This window comes from Cupressus sempervirens, chromosome 10, assembly GCF_028749045.1.
Source record: "Cupressus sempervirens isolate cs-2001-9-10 chromosome 10, ASM2874904v1, whole genome shotgun sequence".
Taxonomy (NCBI): domain Eukaryota; kingdom Viridiplantae; phylum Streptophyta; class Pinopsida; order Cupressales; family Cupressaceae; genus Cupressus; species Cupressus sempervirens.
Genome location: NC_143127.1, coordinates 49,933,499 through 49,949,950, shown reverse-complemented (window position 1 = coordinate 49,949,950; position 16,452 = coordinate 49,933,499). Strand labels below are relative to the sequence as shown.

The following is a 16,452-nucleotide window of genomic DNA, read 5'->3' as shown; positions in this document are numbered from 1 at the left end:
AGAATCAAGAAAGATCAAATGCACAGGTTCACGAAGATGCAAGTGATTCAAGTCAATTGCATGAGGAAATTTCAAAGGATGGACAAAATCTCAAACGTTTAGAGATACTTTCTAACAATCGAGCAAGAAATATTTGCCATTTTAACAAACACCTTCTACAAGCCAAGACTCCAGGCATAGGATAAGAATGATGGTGTGGCAATTGTTTGTCTCCTCCAATTAGAAAATTTAAATTTCAACCACAATTAATCACAACATGCCAAGTGTCTTATTTTCTCATTGGTTCGATAAATCACTATAGTTTTCTTATTGGCTCATGAATTGGTGCCTTCGTATAATTGGTTCAAAATTTGGCAACCCTAATTAGGGTTTGTGGTCAGAATCTCGGCCCTTGATCTTGAATCGATCTTGGCCCTTTGTTGTAATGGAAAACACAATAAAAGGCCAAGGCCTTCTCATTTGTAATTCATTAGTTTAGAAGGTGAGATTAGAGAGCTAGACTAGAGTAGGATAGCTAATCAAGAGACTTGATCAAATTATTGCTATGATGCTTTCAAAGTAATGGATAGTTCATTGTTAGTTCGTCATGGTGAATTACTTGTTATTGCTTTGGAGTATTGCATGGTTTCCTCAATCTTTCATTTGGATTAGATCTATTTTCATGTAGAATTAGTTTAGTTGAGTGGAAGTTGTTGTGGATGTTTACTTGTTTGACTCGAACAAATCTGAGCCGCTAGCCTCTTGCTAATGGTAAGGGTGCCTTGCATGGTAAGCCAATGATTGAATGCACTTAAATTAAATTGATGTTGAATCTTTAGTTTGCATCCATTTAATGGGATTGGAGAGGAGATAGTGATTCGAAAGCTAGTTGAGTGTTCCTTAGAAGCTTGCACTAGGTGGGCGGAGCCACTAGTGAGATTACATCTAGTAGATTCCAAGCCATCCATGATTCCTTGCACTCACAATTAAAAGTATAAATAGAAGTTATATGTTTAAGTTGGAGTTGAAGTGGAAAATTTGGAAAATCAAACTACATTTCCATTGCACATTATGAAGCAAAATCTTTAGAATTGCAAGATTTGATATCCATTGAATGAATAGCGTAAGTCCCTTTGTCATAACCAGCATATCACATCATAAATCTGAGTGAAGTGTTCAATTAAGAAGGAATCTTGAAGTCATTTCATGATCTTAGTTTGCAAGCTTAGCATGAAAGATGACCTTATATCAAGAGAGGATTGAGAGTTTGGTGTTTATCCTCAAAATATTAAGTATTTGATTCTGCATGTTGTGGTGGAACAAAACTCACATCAATAGGTTGTTTGCAGACCTCTCTCAATCAAGCAATTGCTTTGGTGTTAACACCTTCACAATAGCCTGATGGATAGATATATTGAATCAAAGAAAAATCATAAATAAATGAAAACGTAGTAAAGCAAACCCTGCTAGATGGAGGAGAACCCTATTACATGAGATATGCAAATAGAAACAAACTCTGCTAATGGAGGAAAACCCTTGTTGTATGAGATAAATTAATATTGATAGAAACGGATATGATGAATCCCAAGATCTCAAAGACACAAGTGAGATAGAAGGATATTATAGTTACCAAATGTGTTGTAAGAGATTGTTGTTGTAACAAGTAAGAGAGCAAGAGAGTTGTGAAAGCCAAGACAATGCGAGAGAGAGAGAGAGAGAGAGAGAGAGATCACTCAAAGAGATTATATAGTATAGAAATTTTGGGGAGCTTGAATGAAGCAAAGATATCAATTTAAAAAAAGAATAGGAGGGAAAAGGAGGCTTTCAGGCCATTCTAGAAGATTCTAGGACGTTTCATCAACAAAAGTGAGTTACAAGTGGAAAGCATGCACAGGACTGACATTGAACACTACGATGTCACAAATCACACTCAAAAGCAACAAGTGGCAAAGGAAACATGTGGATAATGCAAAGGTGACTTTGAAAGATAACTACTAATAAGAACTATGAGCATCCTGAAAGAGCAAATGTTGATGCAAGGACTCAAATGGACCTACACAAATGCCAAGGGAATGGATACTAAAATGTTTACAAAAGTGTAGCCTGAATTGCAAATGGGGGTATGCAATTTTTGACTCTACAAAATGATGTACAAATAATTGACTCCCCGTTATGTATAGCAAACATAAATAACACCACCATAAGGCTAAAATTAGTATAGGCTCATTATGGTAAAAACAGAGACTACTTAAAATTACTACTGAATAGCAAAATATTCTCTTTCTTTGAAAAAGATGACAAACAAGTAATTTAAGTGTGGCCTAAAAGTAGACCTCTAGATAAGCAGCTTAGGATGACTTTGATGATTCTATAACTTTTCCCCTAATAATAGCTAGCCTTCTTACAAAAACTTTAAATTTCACTTTGATGATATAAATCTGTTTGAGGCATGTATTTTTGCTTTGCACACACACCAACAAATTATAAAATGCACTTATATACTTGCAATTTTGATTCCTCTACATAAGTGTGCACTTTATCACCAATTGTGCATCTAATAAGTATGCTTTTCTTTAATATATCTGATTTTCCCTTTATATTGTTGCACCCCTCTACCCATGCATTCACTTCACCGTGGCATTTTCAAACATTAATATGTGCTGATTTTTTTATTTGTTGAGGTGTGTCCTCGCCCTCAAGCAAACACCTAATGATGGGACTTGGTTTGAATTTTCATTTGTTGAAGTGCGCCCCTCATCCAAAGCACACACCTAGGCATTGGGCATTGAATCTTTAAAATGAATTTGCCTTCTTTATGAGGTGCATCCCCCAGCTCAAACACTCAACTTACAAATAAATAATGTATTTTGACAAATTTACCCTCTTTATAAAGGTGAGCCCCTAATATGGGCTTTTGCAAACCAATCATGTTTTCCCTTTACAATGTGCACCCTCAAACTCAAGCATGGACTTGAATAGGTTTTTAAAAAGTTGATTGTCCTTCTTTGAGGTGTGTCTTCCTGCTTACACATGCACATAGACATTAAAATGCGATTAGACTCACATTAACTTCCTTATGATAAACACATACTTTCCCAAGTGCATCTATATGTTTAAATGTAATATTGACACATTAATTTCCTCAAGATGACACATCCATATGCATTGGCCTCCTAAACTACAAAAAAAAATTCTAACTGAGGCATTGCTATACATCTCCTCACTTGCCTATAAGCCATACACACCTTGCATAAGAATATCTCTAACCCTTCATGCACACCATTGAATTAACATCAAATTTTTGTAATTATACAACCTTCAAATGGGTAGATTGTCCTCAATGCACACCTAGGTGCAAAATTTCATCATTTTCCTACATTTCTTTAGTTAGGCATGCTCTCAACTCATGTTGTGCACCTATTGCTACAAAGTCATGCTTTGTATAGATTCTCCCATGCATGCAAAATCCTTAAATATCACTCTTTACTATAAAAAATTGTCATAAAGTTGCAGATCCATCGCCAAGCCTTCAACTCTAGATACATATTTATGAATGGTTGTAAATTGCAATGATAAAACAAACTTCACATGATCAAGTGCACCCTTTATCGAATTTTCTCTTCCAAGAACATTCTCCTTCCAATTTAGAATGCTCAAATCTACAAGCCTGCAAATATTAGATAAGGACAAAGGACAACAAGACATTGCAAACAAGATAAGTTATGAAAGACTTTTTCACTTTAGACCACTCAAGGCAATGACTTCAACTTGAAGCTTGATGCAATACAATTTTTTGTACAGGTACAACGACCTACACATTCTTCCTTTTAAAGGGGCAACTATAGTGCAATCTCCACCCACTCAGCGCTTACTGGTGGTGCAGAGTGTTCCACTATTAGCTGAATATTTCCTTGTTTCAGCTTTGGCGCTAGCTTCTACTCACAATTTAGCTTCTGCTAATGTCTACCACTTGTGGCCTTCACTTCCTATGGGAGGATGCCTCTCATAGACCTAGTCTTCTATCTTCTTGTTCAAATAATTAGCTAAACCAATTTGTCTATTCTCATGCTTTTCTTTGGGATCAATGACATTTAATCTTCAAATGGCAAAATCGATGCTCTAATCTTTCTTCTTTCATCAGCAACCCCTTTCTTTGTGGCATTGTAGGATATGTTACCATTGTTCTTCACATCTCATTCAGCATGAAGATCTTCTAATATGATGTGAAGTTAGGCAAGGAGTTGGGATAGGTGATCGAGTACTGTATCAAAATGGCTTCCATTACCTCCAAGTACAAAAGATCCCACAATAATTTAGAGTTCCTTGAAACACTGTTCTAGTGTTATTGTCTGCATCAAGCACTTCACTGATCAGCTGGTCCATTTATTTTGCTATCCTTTTAGTCTTTGTCACTAGTTATTGACTAAGTTTTTCATAACCCACTATTTGATGACCCAGGTTTATGAAGACTGAGAATGCTGGAACGCTTGCTGCCAATTCTAAACTACTGGATCGCAGCAATATAAAAACCAACAGTGGTAACAATGAATACAAGATGTCAAATAAGCATTTGTTTTCATAAAGGTAGTGTCTTTACAATTGTTAAGTACTGGAAGGCCCAAAACCGGCATAGCTTCCCTATAATAGACTTTCTTTTTAATCACAATATATATGGTTATTGGTTATACAACCATCAACCACCTGACATTGAAAATTACACTGCCTAATGCCAACAAAACATAACCAACTACAAAATTATTTAATCAACACCAACATACTATCATTCTATATAATACCTACGTTCCCTGGGGACGTGTACCCGGCCTAAAAATAGGAGTTTCAAAAACAAGGACGTCCCGGGGACGGGGGGACGGGTATGGGATGTCCCCCTACCGTCCCCAAAAAGGGAAAATTTCTAGGAGACATCTCCAAAACTCAAGGACGCCTGAGGAAAAAAGGAGGACAGCCAGCCGTACCCGGTACGAAAAGGGGATATCTGGACGTCCCCCAACCGTACTGGGTACAACCAGTCACCCCCCTTTTTTTGTATGCATAAAATTAAAAAAGTGAACATAAATAAACATTTTGAAGCCTCCAACTAGGTCGCCCAGCTGGGCCCCACCCCTCCAAATGCCCTAAAAGGTTTAAACTCACCACATTTTAGTTGTTTTGTCATTTGTTTGGTTTTCATTTTGTGTTGCAGCTGGCTGGAGTTTTCATTTTGCAAGAAGAGGAGGTGATATTTTTGCTTCCAAGAGCTTGACCAAGGGTTTGATCTTCTATTTTGTGCACCAAGTAAGTATGGAACTCTTTATGCTTCCATCTATCATTTTTTAAATACATTTGCAGCTTGCAAAGTCTGATTTTTTTTTCATTGTTTCAGCTCATATATCTATTGCATATTTAAACCTAAAGAGTCAAAACAAAGCACAATGAGCAGCAGTGGGAGTACTTAGGTACTAATAGTAGTAGTGATGAAGAAAATGTGGTTGTGGTTGATGTTGCTAGTAGTGAGACTAGGAAAAAAGCTGATCCTAAATCTGATTTGTTTGCATGCCCTTCCACCATTATGAAGGATTTTGCAAAAGGTCCTTTCAATAGGAAAAAACCTCTTCTCCAATATGTCACACTTAGGGCAAAAGATAAAAAGAATTCAGGAGGGACTAGGGTGTGGGATTGCCATGTTTGTCTTGATGATTTTAGGAGCACCTATACAAGGGTGAAGTCACACTTTTTAAGTCTTTCATGCCAAGGAGTCAAAGCTTGTCCTAACTTGACTGATGAACAAAAATTAAAATGTCAAAGATTGCACTTAGAAGTTGAAATGGAGGGGCACAATTTGACAGTGACATCACCATCTATTCCCTCACAATCATCTAGGCATATGTCATCCGCCATTGATACTAGTGGCAATCCTACAAAGTCTAGAGGGAATAAAAAGATAAGTAGTGGTGAGAAGGGCTCGGTGGAAAGTATGTTTAATGCACAGGCAAAGGAAAAGTGTGAGGCATCCATTGGTAGATTCTTTATTGCTAATGGTATCCCATATAATGCATCCGATTCCACTTATTATAAACAAATGGTGAAAGATATTTTGAGCGTGAATTCCTCATTTGTACCCCTTGGTGAGCATAAGCTACAAACCACCATCCTAGATGAAGAGTACTCAAAGGTTGCTTTGTTATTGAGGATATGAAATGCACTTGGGTTAGGATGGGTTGCTCTATTGTGATGGATGGGTAGACCGATGTTAGACATCGGCCACTCATCAATATCATTGTCACATCCCCTGCTGGCTCTTATTTTTTGAAAACCATAGATTGCTCAGGAAAGAAGAAGGATGAAGAATTCCAGTTCACCATTTTGAGAGATGTCGTAGAGGAGAATGGGTTGTCTAATGTTGTACAGGTTATCACAAATTTTGTACCTATGTGCAAATCAGTTGGTTTGATGATAAAGGGTGCTTATAGGCACATCTTTTGGACCCCTTGTTGTGTTCATTCCTTGAACAATGCATTGAAGGACATAGGGAAGATTGAATGACTAAAACAAGCAGTGCTAGAAGCTAAAGAAGTGCACATGTTTATTTTCAATCACCACACTTCACTTGCTCTATTTAGGTCCTCTAAGGAGTTCCTCAAACCAACCGAGACAAGGTATGTCAATTTTAATTATAGTTTACTTTTAGTTTGTTTTAACTTTAAGTTATTTAAAAATATATATTTATAAGTTTACTTACATGTGATGCTTTTAGTTTTAATCATTAGTGTTTAAGTTTAACTTTATTAATATTTTAATTTATAATTGTTGCTATAGGTATTGCACATAATTCATCTTGATGGAGAGGATGATTGAGGTGTATGAGGCCCTTCAATTGATGGTGGTGAATCCAAAGTGGGGACGATGGTCTAATTCTAAATCCTCTAAAAGAAAAGCAGTGAAGCAAAGGATCCTTGATGAGAGTTGGTGGTCCACAATGAGGTAAGTTGCTGATTTTTAAATTTAATGCTAGTCTTTTGCTTGCTGATTTTCCTACTAACAGTCTTAAAAATCTTAAAATTCTAATTTTGATTTTAATTTTTGTTTGCATCTTGTAGAGATATTTGCTCTATCATAGTACCCATTGTAGATGTCATTAGATATGCTGATACTGACTCCCCTAGTTTGGGAGAGATCTATGAGACTATTGACAGCATGTTGGGGAAGATGAAGAGAATTGTTGCGGCAAAGGATCCTAAATTGCAATTTTATGAGGAGCATATTAGGCCTACTGTGACGCAAAGGTAGAACATGATGAATACCCCGCTTCATATGACAGCCTTTGCTCTAAAACCCAGATGGTATGCACCGTTGGGCGGAAGAGGCCTCCCATGTGATGATCCTGAGGTATTGGATGGCTTCACAAGAGCAATTGATAAGATGTATTCAGCTCAAGATGCCTCTACTCTTCGTTCACAATTCTTTGACTTCACCAACATTTGTGACCCAAACTTGGGTAAGCCAAAAGCAAGATTGGATAGAGTTGTTTTGGCACAGAGAGATCCTATTGGATGATGGACCTGACATGGGAGAGATACACCTGAGTTAAAAATACTTGTCAATCGCCTCCTTGCACAAGTTGCTAGTTCCTCAGTTGCAGAGAGGAATTGGTCCACATATTCATATATCCACTCTATCAAGAGGAACAGACTTACCTCTAAAAGAGCGGAGAAGCTAGTGACAGTGCATCATGCTCTTCGACTTGCGGATCGTCAGACTCCAAAGTATAGGCAGATATCAGCTTTGTGGTGGGATGTTGAACCTAAGGATGTGGCCTAGATAGATGAGGGTTACAAAACACCAAGATTGGTTGGGGTTCCATTAGATGAAACTACGCTACCTATGGAGGATGATAGTGAGGACTCTGATTTTGATGCCATAGCGGAAGAGGCAAAATAGGAGCAGCAGTCTGCTTCATTTTTCTATGTTTTGTTTTTTATATTGAATGTGAACATGATTATGATACATTGATACTTATTACTTTATGGCAGCCCTCTAGCCTTTGGGCCTATAGCTTTGGGCATATTTAGATTTTGATTTTCAGATTTATCATGTTCATCATTATGATATTGTTAATGTTCATTGTTTAGTGTTCACTGATATTGATATGCATTTTGACAATTGGGTACTAAAATCGGATATTATTTCCTAGATGGCATTCAAATGTTATATGTTGTGGTTCTATAATGTTTAAATGACATGCTTTGTGCTTAGTTTCATATGAATGACATGTATATTTGCAAATTTCAATGTATATTTTAAAATTTCCCTATATATATAGTCATCCCCATTTGCCATTCCCCGTCCCCAAAATTGCCAAAAAAAATTGCCGTCCCGAAAACTCATCCCACTGTCCCCATACTGGAAACTCAGGGGAACATAGTATAATACTATAGATAAACCACCTACATATTTTCATTTCTATACAATCCTAAAATGAAAGACATAAAAACTTTGTTGTTGATTACAAAATTGGAAGTATAAAAGATAATGTAAATTCTCCAAGGTGATTGCATTTTGTGTGTGGATATAAAAAGACATATATTGATATTGCACCTTGTGGTATCCTTCAAAGGTAATATCACAAGAGCATAGAAGCATTATCGTCTAATGTTAGTAGCATGGAACATAGGTCAATATAATCATGAGCTGTTATTTCAAGATTCTTCCTTCATATAAGGACTTTTATACATGCACACACGTGCGCGCACACACATCTATATGCATGCAAAGTTACAAACATATGGATCCAACTAGAATATATATGGTGGGAATGCAGATGTGTGATTCTTGTTTTACGATAACATTTCTATGTTTGACTTGCATCAAATTAAGTTTGGTTTGAAATACATGTTGGTCTTATAATGGAACAGATGTGGCTAAAATTGTTTATTGCTGTTACAATGATGGGTTGCTTTGAATACCTAAAAAGAATAAAGCAAATTAAACTATAGGCATGTGTCACATGTCATGAGGGACTATAGAGGCTACAGATTTTGTATTACTATTATTCTTTGTGAGTGACAACGACTATAGTGCTATCTGGGAATACAGTTAACCAAGAGGAGCTGAACACCAGAAAGTTTGAAATACGAAATTCAAATTTTTGGAATAATGAAGTACTATAGTTACTATAGTTATTTAGGTAAAGTCCATGTTGAATGACTATTGAATCTCAACAAGATGCTAGCATTATACTTTGTGATGTCATTATGTCAACTTGCTGAGGCTGAGAAGTTGCTTAGGAAACTAAGCTGGAAGCTGCTGAGGTAGAGAAGCTGATAAAAGATGTATCACTGATTGATTAATGAAGAGGATCGGAGGGATTGATTGATTGATGAAGAAGATTTAAAGAATGCTCTGCAGAAAAGTGTATATTTTGCATGACATGATGGAATGTGTGCTTGAAGGACAGTAAGTGATTGGTATTGATTTTCTGATGTTAATTCTAAGGTGATATAAGGTATATCCGGAAAATGGAAGTCTAACAGGCGGGAATATGGAAGAAAGAGTATTTGAAGACCTTATGGGAAAATCCTCTGCATTCCTCTGCATAAGATGATGGTGCCTTACAATTCTGGCAACAATGACTGGAAACTGTGAATAATATTGCACTATTGTGTTTTCAGGTCTCCAACTATTCTTTTGACAAAGATATGATGTGTTGTTGGCTGACACTATGGTAGGCTGTCAGGAAAGAACTAGACAGACACGGAGAATGCTCCGCATTGAAATTTCAAGGTATGTGGTTTGGTGGACATGGTCAGATGGTCAGTGCAGTGTTTTAGTTTAGATATCTTTTGATCAATTACTCCACAGGTGGAGATTTGTTGTAACAGGTGCGATAATAATGTCTGTGTTGGCACCTAGCCAACTCAACTTTTTGTGGTAACTGGATTTTAGCATTAATGGTATGAACATAGATTAAGAAAAGAGTTGAGAGATCAAGAATGATCATGGTGTGACGTACTGGGCTTCAAAATGTGTTCAGCTTTGGAGGCTGTCTTTGTGCCAGCTGGTAACCTGTTTGTAATGCTTTTCTACACATTATGTTTGGGTCTGATTTTGGAGGATGCTACAATGTGTGTGCGTTAATATATCATTTGAAGAGGGCTTGTTATGATGAATTTTGGTCCCATTTATCTCCTGGGGTGGACCACATTGAGTATTTGTGCTCCAGACAGCTAACTTTGTATTAATAATGCTTATATCTTTTTGGCCAACCTTGTTGGTGTTTTTGATGGACAACTCACTATATATATGAATGGAAATGAATGAGTTGAGCAAGAGTGTGTACAACATAACTACAAAATATATTTGGATCAATTGCGAAGACTGAGTAATACAAATAAAGGAGCAAAAGTGCAAGTTGCTGAATTAGATAGAAAATTCACAGAAGCAGATCAGGAGATCCTTTATTTATCCTATTTTTCCTCTCGGCCTGCTGGAAGGCTGTGTGCTCTTTTGGCAATATTTTGAAGATCTATATTTGTTGGAAAAGTTCTCTCAGCGTTAGTTAGATTCTTGGCAGTGTACCTAAAACATCAGGGACAGTGAATTACTTGGCTTCTGGTCTAAAACTTTGTAATTGATTTTCATATAGTAAGATTCTCGCCACTGTGTTTCCCACATTGCGTTTTCCACATAAATCTGGTGTTCATGTGTGTGTGAATTCATTACCATACCTTCTGCTGTTAATTATTTGGATCAATAATTAGTAACTGAGAACTGTGGCAGAATTATTAATCAATTGTTTATGCTGATTCCTCCCCACCTCTCCCACACCTCTCAGCATCCAGTGGTGTTTAACACAAGACTGAAAAATTTGTATTGTCAATGTGTTGTTGACAGAAGTAAATGGTCCTCAGAGAATTTTACAACCATGACTCACCTGGTGGGATATAGAGGCAGTCAAAGGCAACAGACTCAGATGAGTAGCTCAGAATTGTGCATGTTTGGAGAGGTCATAACAACATGTTTTCTACCGATTGAGGCAGTTATGTAATTATTTGATTTATTTAGTGACCTATTGTTGAAGGTTATAACAGCAAGTTTGTCACCAATTGATGCAGCAAAGCAGTTAGGTGCACAGGCAAGGAAGAGCAGCAGAAAACATGTGAAGAGAGGACTTGCATTGACCTAGTGGCTAAGCCATAAGTTTTTACAGCAACAAATAGTGATTGTGTGCAACGATCCAAAACTGGGGCAGTAAAGTTAGTCGAGTTGGCTAACTTGGTCAAATTATGTTCCTATTGAAATTAATCCCTTATACTAAAACAACTTCAAGGCCCATTCATGGAAGATGACATGTGAATTGAGCTGTAGAAGCTGACTGTCAAAATAAACAAAGAAAGCTGAACTCATGGACCTGAACATTTAGAGAAACTTAATCTGGCAAAGGATTAGACTCTAGAGACAATAGTGACGGGTTAACTAAGGCCAATAAAATCTTATAAGTTCGAAAAAAAATATTCTGTCCTATTACAATTATATGTGACAACTAGTTTGACTACAGTTAAACACATTGCAGAAGAAGATAGAAATAAGGCCTGAAAGGTCAGAGGGCTTTGAAACATGTCTAAATGATTCCTTCATAGCTATATGGATGCTTAGGCTTCCTACTCAACTCTTCTTGTGACTCATTCTTGTTAAAACCCTCCAAGGGAGGTCTTTTGGAAGGAATTCATCTAAAATTTCCTTATTGTTTATCTAAAGTTGTGATGTACCAGTCCTAAAATCTGACAATAAATAAATTTATCAAATAATTAATTAAAATAATATATTGAGATAAACGCATATCCCATAGTAATTAGATAAACAGTTACTAGTTAATAATTAATTGAATAAATTCCATTGATTAATATTTCATTGCACATTGCTATCTCACATTTAAATTAAAAAAACAAATAGATGAGTTGCACTATTTTAATTATTTAAAAAATAATAAATATAATAAATCTCATTAATAATAAACCAAGCTATTAAATAATAAAACCTTATTAAGGTGGACAGGCAAACCCAAAAGTCAGACGTCAATAACCAAATGCTGCCTGGGCTGTCCACGATGGACAAATAGGTGATTAGAAAGCAAGCAAACGGGCCTGGGTGGACAGGTGCAACTCTTTCCAGGAGTCACGAGAAACATATTAGGACAAACGGGAATAATTGGAAACATCGAAAACAGGAAATACAAAACAATAAAATACCGTTCTGTGCTAAAAATAGAATCAACGAGTTCAAGAGCAATATTGTTGTGGTGCAGATCATTAAGACTGCAATGAACGGCAGGATCCCAAACTAATATAAGTACCGCTGCCTGGTATAAACAGACAAACTTAAGAGTAGAAAATAAACTGCACAGCAGATGCTCCATTCACTCATAATATATTAAGGCAAGTGTCCCACACACCCTCTGTCATCAATATTAATTTGATGAATAACATCATACTCATTATCATTCTGAATTAAAAGAACAAGGATATAGTGTAGAACTGTTTAATCCAACTGATAGATCACCCTGAGATGGGTAAGGATCAGCATCCCTGTAAGATGCCTTAAGGATTGACCAAGACGGGATTAAGTTGCTTTGTTATTCCAAGATGGGATTAAGGGCTTGGATCACCAGAAACCTTGAGGAAGGCTATTGATGTTGACTTCACACAATCCACTATATCTCAACATTCTTCGGGATTCAGTAATATAATCAAGATAGCTTAAATTCTCTAATTCACAAATAGATTAATTCTAAAATATTTCTCATAAAGATAATACATAAGGGATTTACTCATAGACAACTCACTAGGGGACATTACAAAAGTTGATTTTGAAGGCCTATTTACAACTAAGGCATGAGCTGTACAGAGTTGTTGCAACGATATTGGGAAGAGTGAAAGCATTGGAGAGCTTGTATGATGTGGGATACTACACGTGCAGCAAGAAGTCCTTAAAGGCCTTGTTTTAGGCCATAACTTATTTTACCCGCTCACACCATATTGGCTTGAAGAAGTGTTTTAACACCATTTTGGGTTTCTGCAGGTTATATTGCAGTTATTTTTCATTGTATAGCTATTTTTTAAGCTCTTTGTTTATAGTTACATGCTTTAACATATCCTATACTGTTCACAACTCTAGAATGCACCTTTAAGAATTGCTTTACATAATTTCAGTGCATGTACCAACAACTATTACTGTAATTTCACACTAAGGAAGTATGGGATTTGTTTTGACGAATTCAACATTGGAGTCCTTATACTAATTTGCACTTCAATCAAAGCTTATCTTGCTTGATCAAGGCATTTTCCTTGCCATGCCAAGATCACATGTTCAACACCTGATCTTAATATTTTCTGTGCTTTGTTGATTAGGTCGCATGGTGACCTAAAACGCATTGGAACTGGGGTTTGTGATCACATGGCACAGAGATGGCAATTGAGTTAGAACTGAGATAGTAACTAAGTTGGTCTTCAAGTGCCATTAATGTGTGATAACATGGCAGCTTATAGGTGTTATGCCATAATGTAAAAATAAGGTTATTGTGACATGGCAACTTCAAGGGGTACAATGTGACAGTTCATATTACCAATGCTAGAAATATCTGACATTCTCTGATTCAGCTGAGCTTGAGATGGTAAACAGTTGTCTGAGTGTTTGCAGAAACCAAGTGTTTTGCTATTTGCACCTATATAGTCATTATGTTTCTCCAATGCTACTGAAAATAAAGTGCTTGTCCCACGTCAATATTACAGTATACCAGTCACCAACATCAACTTCATATTTTTTATTGTTTGGGGAAGGGGGAGGGGGGTTATCATACACTAAGAGTTCCAAATGTTCATGGAGGATTACCTATTTTCGAGCTAAATTTTGAGGATTTCATTATTTATGGTTATTATTTTTCACAAACTTTGACAAAGCATTAGTTTTTCATACCACATTTCATTTGACCCTATTTTTAAAGGGTTGAAAAGATCTTTTTAAGCTCTTTAATGAGTTGTGCTTGTTTGTATCATTCAAATACTTATATCTAGTGCATGTGCCTAGTCAACATGGAACCAATATTGAGCATCCTAATGTACATGGGGAAGCAACACTAGGCGTAATTGACCTAAGACATAAAGTAAGCTTTATGGCAATATGCCAAAAACATATTCAAAATCCCAAAATGCAAAAGAATGACAAACACACCACAAAACAACACCGGATGTACCCTAGAAAAACACTCAAAAGAAAAATCCAACCTTTAAATATCCACACAACTCAATGTGTTGTCTTGAGGAATAAAATTACAACAAACTTACAAGGTCCGTGTGCAAGTTTCTAAAGCATCAATCAGCTTAGCTGCATTTCTCCATGTGCAAAACCATGTAGCCACACATCCCAATCCATGCTTCCACATAGGCAACTTACAAGTGATGCTCGATCCAATCTTAGCCAACAAGTCAAAGGTTACCCGCCCCAACCTCAAATGTGTTTTCTATATAAACAAGTTTGCATTTAAGAGCTAAATGGTATTACATAAACCATGCTCCCTAAAGCATGACCCCAAATTAAATATTTAGAGCCAAGTTCTCTCAATATCAACTATTTTTCCAATATGAACCATGTAAATCCCTTACGAGCGGCTTTTTCTACATTTCAACTCTTTCCTTCAATGCAATTCGTCAAAAGCTTTTGCTCACTATGAAAATACAGGGTTTTCTTGATTGCGGAGTTATATGTTTCACATTAGTTCAAATATGCATATTTATTTTGTGTGTTTGCAATAAACATATTTGGTATTTAAAGAAATATATAAACAATCAAAGCTCTATAACGATATAACAGTGATTTATTGGATATTGTAATAGAAAATTCAATTAATTCAGATAGATGAAACTCGGGTCGTTATTTCAAAATTTCTGATTGCATTTTTCATCAGCAATAATTCTCATACTTTGACAGTAACAGAATTGAGACTGAAATATTGAAATGTCTGACCTTAATCTGTGTAAATTCCAAAACTGCAATGAGTGTTTGATAGTCTTTAGAACAAGCTCGGTTCCTTAAGCCTCTCCTGTAGAAATTGACTTTCAAAAAGTGATAGAATCAACCTGCAATATTAATGATGTTTATAACCTGTTAAGGAATGCTCAGGTCCTTAAACAATGTCTGCAACAGAATTAGGTATGTTGGAATTCCGCGCCAAGTTCTTCAACGATGACTTTTCATTATCCCAAGAACCCTGCACAGTGGTTTGTGACAGGCAATCGCCCAATATTGGGCCTGTTCGAACAATAATCACTCAGGCGTTCCAGTAGAAATGGAAGGGGCAGAAATTCGCGCCTAGAATGATAGTTTATCTCGTCCCAGTCACTGTGTATTCAGCGCCTAGAAACTTCAATGCCGTCGAAGAAGATCGCCCAATGGTAACGATAGAATTCTTCCCGGCCGAAAAAAGGGCGATTGCTTATTCAGATTCTCTAGTGCCCTCGTGCCGTCTTTAGATCTTTTGGAAGGTTGAACACTCAAGGAAGAATAAACCGCTTTCAATGACTCCCACGCATCATCGCCTTTACACACAAAAAAACGATCCCAACCAAATGCAGCAAAGTTCTTGTCTAAATGTTTGGAAAATAGAATTAAAATAATGTTAAATGATTATTAAAGCTTATTTGAACGAGAGTATAGAAAAATATATATATACGAAAAAAAATGGAAAAAAAATAATTTTGAAATTCAACTTTTAAGAGGTAGGCAATGGGAAATATTGAAAATAAAAATAAATTATAAAGAAAAAATATTAAAGTTTAACTCAAAAAATTTAATAAAATGAGAAATATCAAAATAAATAAAAAAGACTATTGATATTTAGTTATTTTTAACAATTAATATTTTTGGGATAGGATTTTTCTTATTTATGTATTTTATTTTAAATTTTTTTTGAAATTTTTAGGAAGTAATTTTTGAAGAAGATTTTTTAAATATTTATAAGGCATTTAAGAAATTTTATTGAGATTTAATTCTTAGAGTTGAATGAACAACAACAATGAAATGTAATTTAGACTTAGGCTATGTAAAGTATTTTCTTGAATTTTGGATGATATGGATGTGAAAATGTATGCTAGGTATACAAGTAGTTGTGGAAAACGCAAGTTGGAATTAAGGTGGACTGTGCAAGTTGCTATGGGGTATTTCAAAAAGATTTATGGAATTTGTCAAAGTTGGACTTGGTTTTTAAATGAATTTTGGACTTCGGAGGATTATGATGTTTGCAAGTATACAACTATGGGATATGATATGCAAATGTTTTGGATTTTGGAATTTGAAATGATTATGCAAAATACAACTATGTTTTTGGATTTTTGGGAATTAATAAATGATATGCAAACTAAACGATGCAAATTAAGGTTTTTGTAAGCTAATTTCAATTTGAATTTTGAGAAAAACCTTTGGAAA

General features: G+C 35.9%; 1 protein-coding gene across 1 annotated transcript in view; it reads right to left on the bottom strand.

Annotated features, from left to right (window-relative positions):
* The window catches only part of TAFII15 (TBP-associated factor II 15), an 85,191-nt gene extending 69,565 nt beyond the window's left edge, over positions 1 to 15,626 (bottom strand). Inside the window, exon 1 of the mRNA XM_089807886.1 lies at positions 14,995 to 15,626. The gene's annotated coding sequence lies outside the window, so the exon portion shown is untranslated. The remainder of the gene's footprint in view (positions 1 to 14,994) is intronic.
* Positions 15,627 to 16,452: the final 826 nt, after the last annotated feature.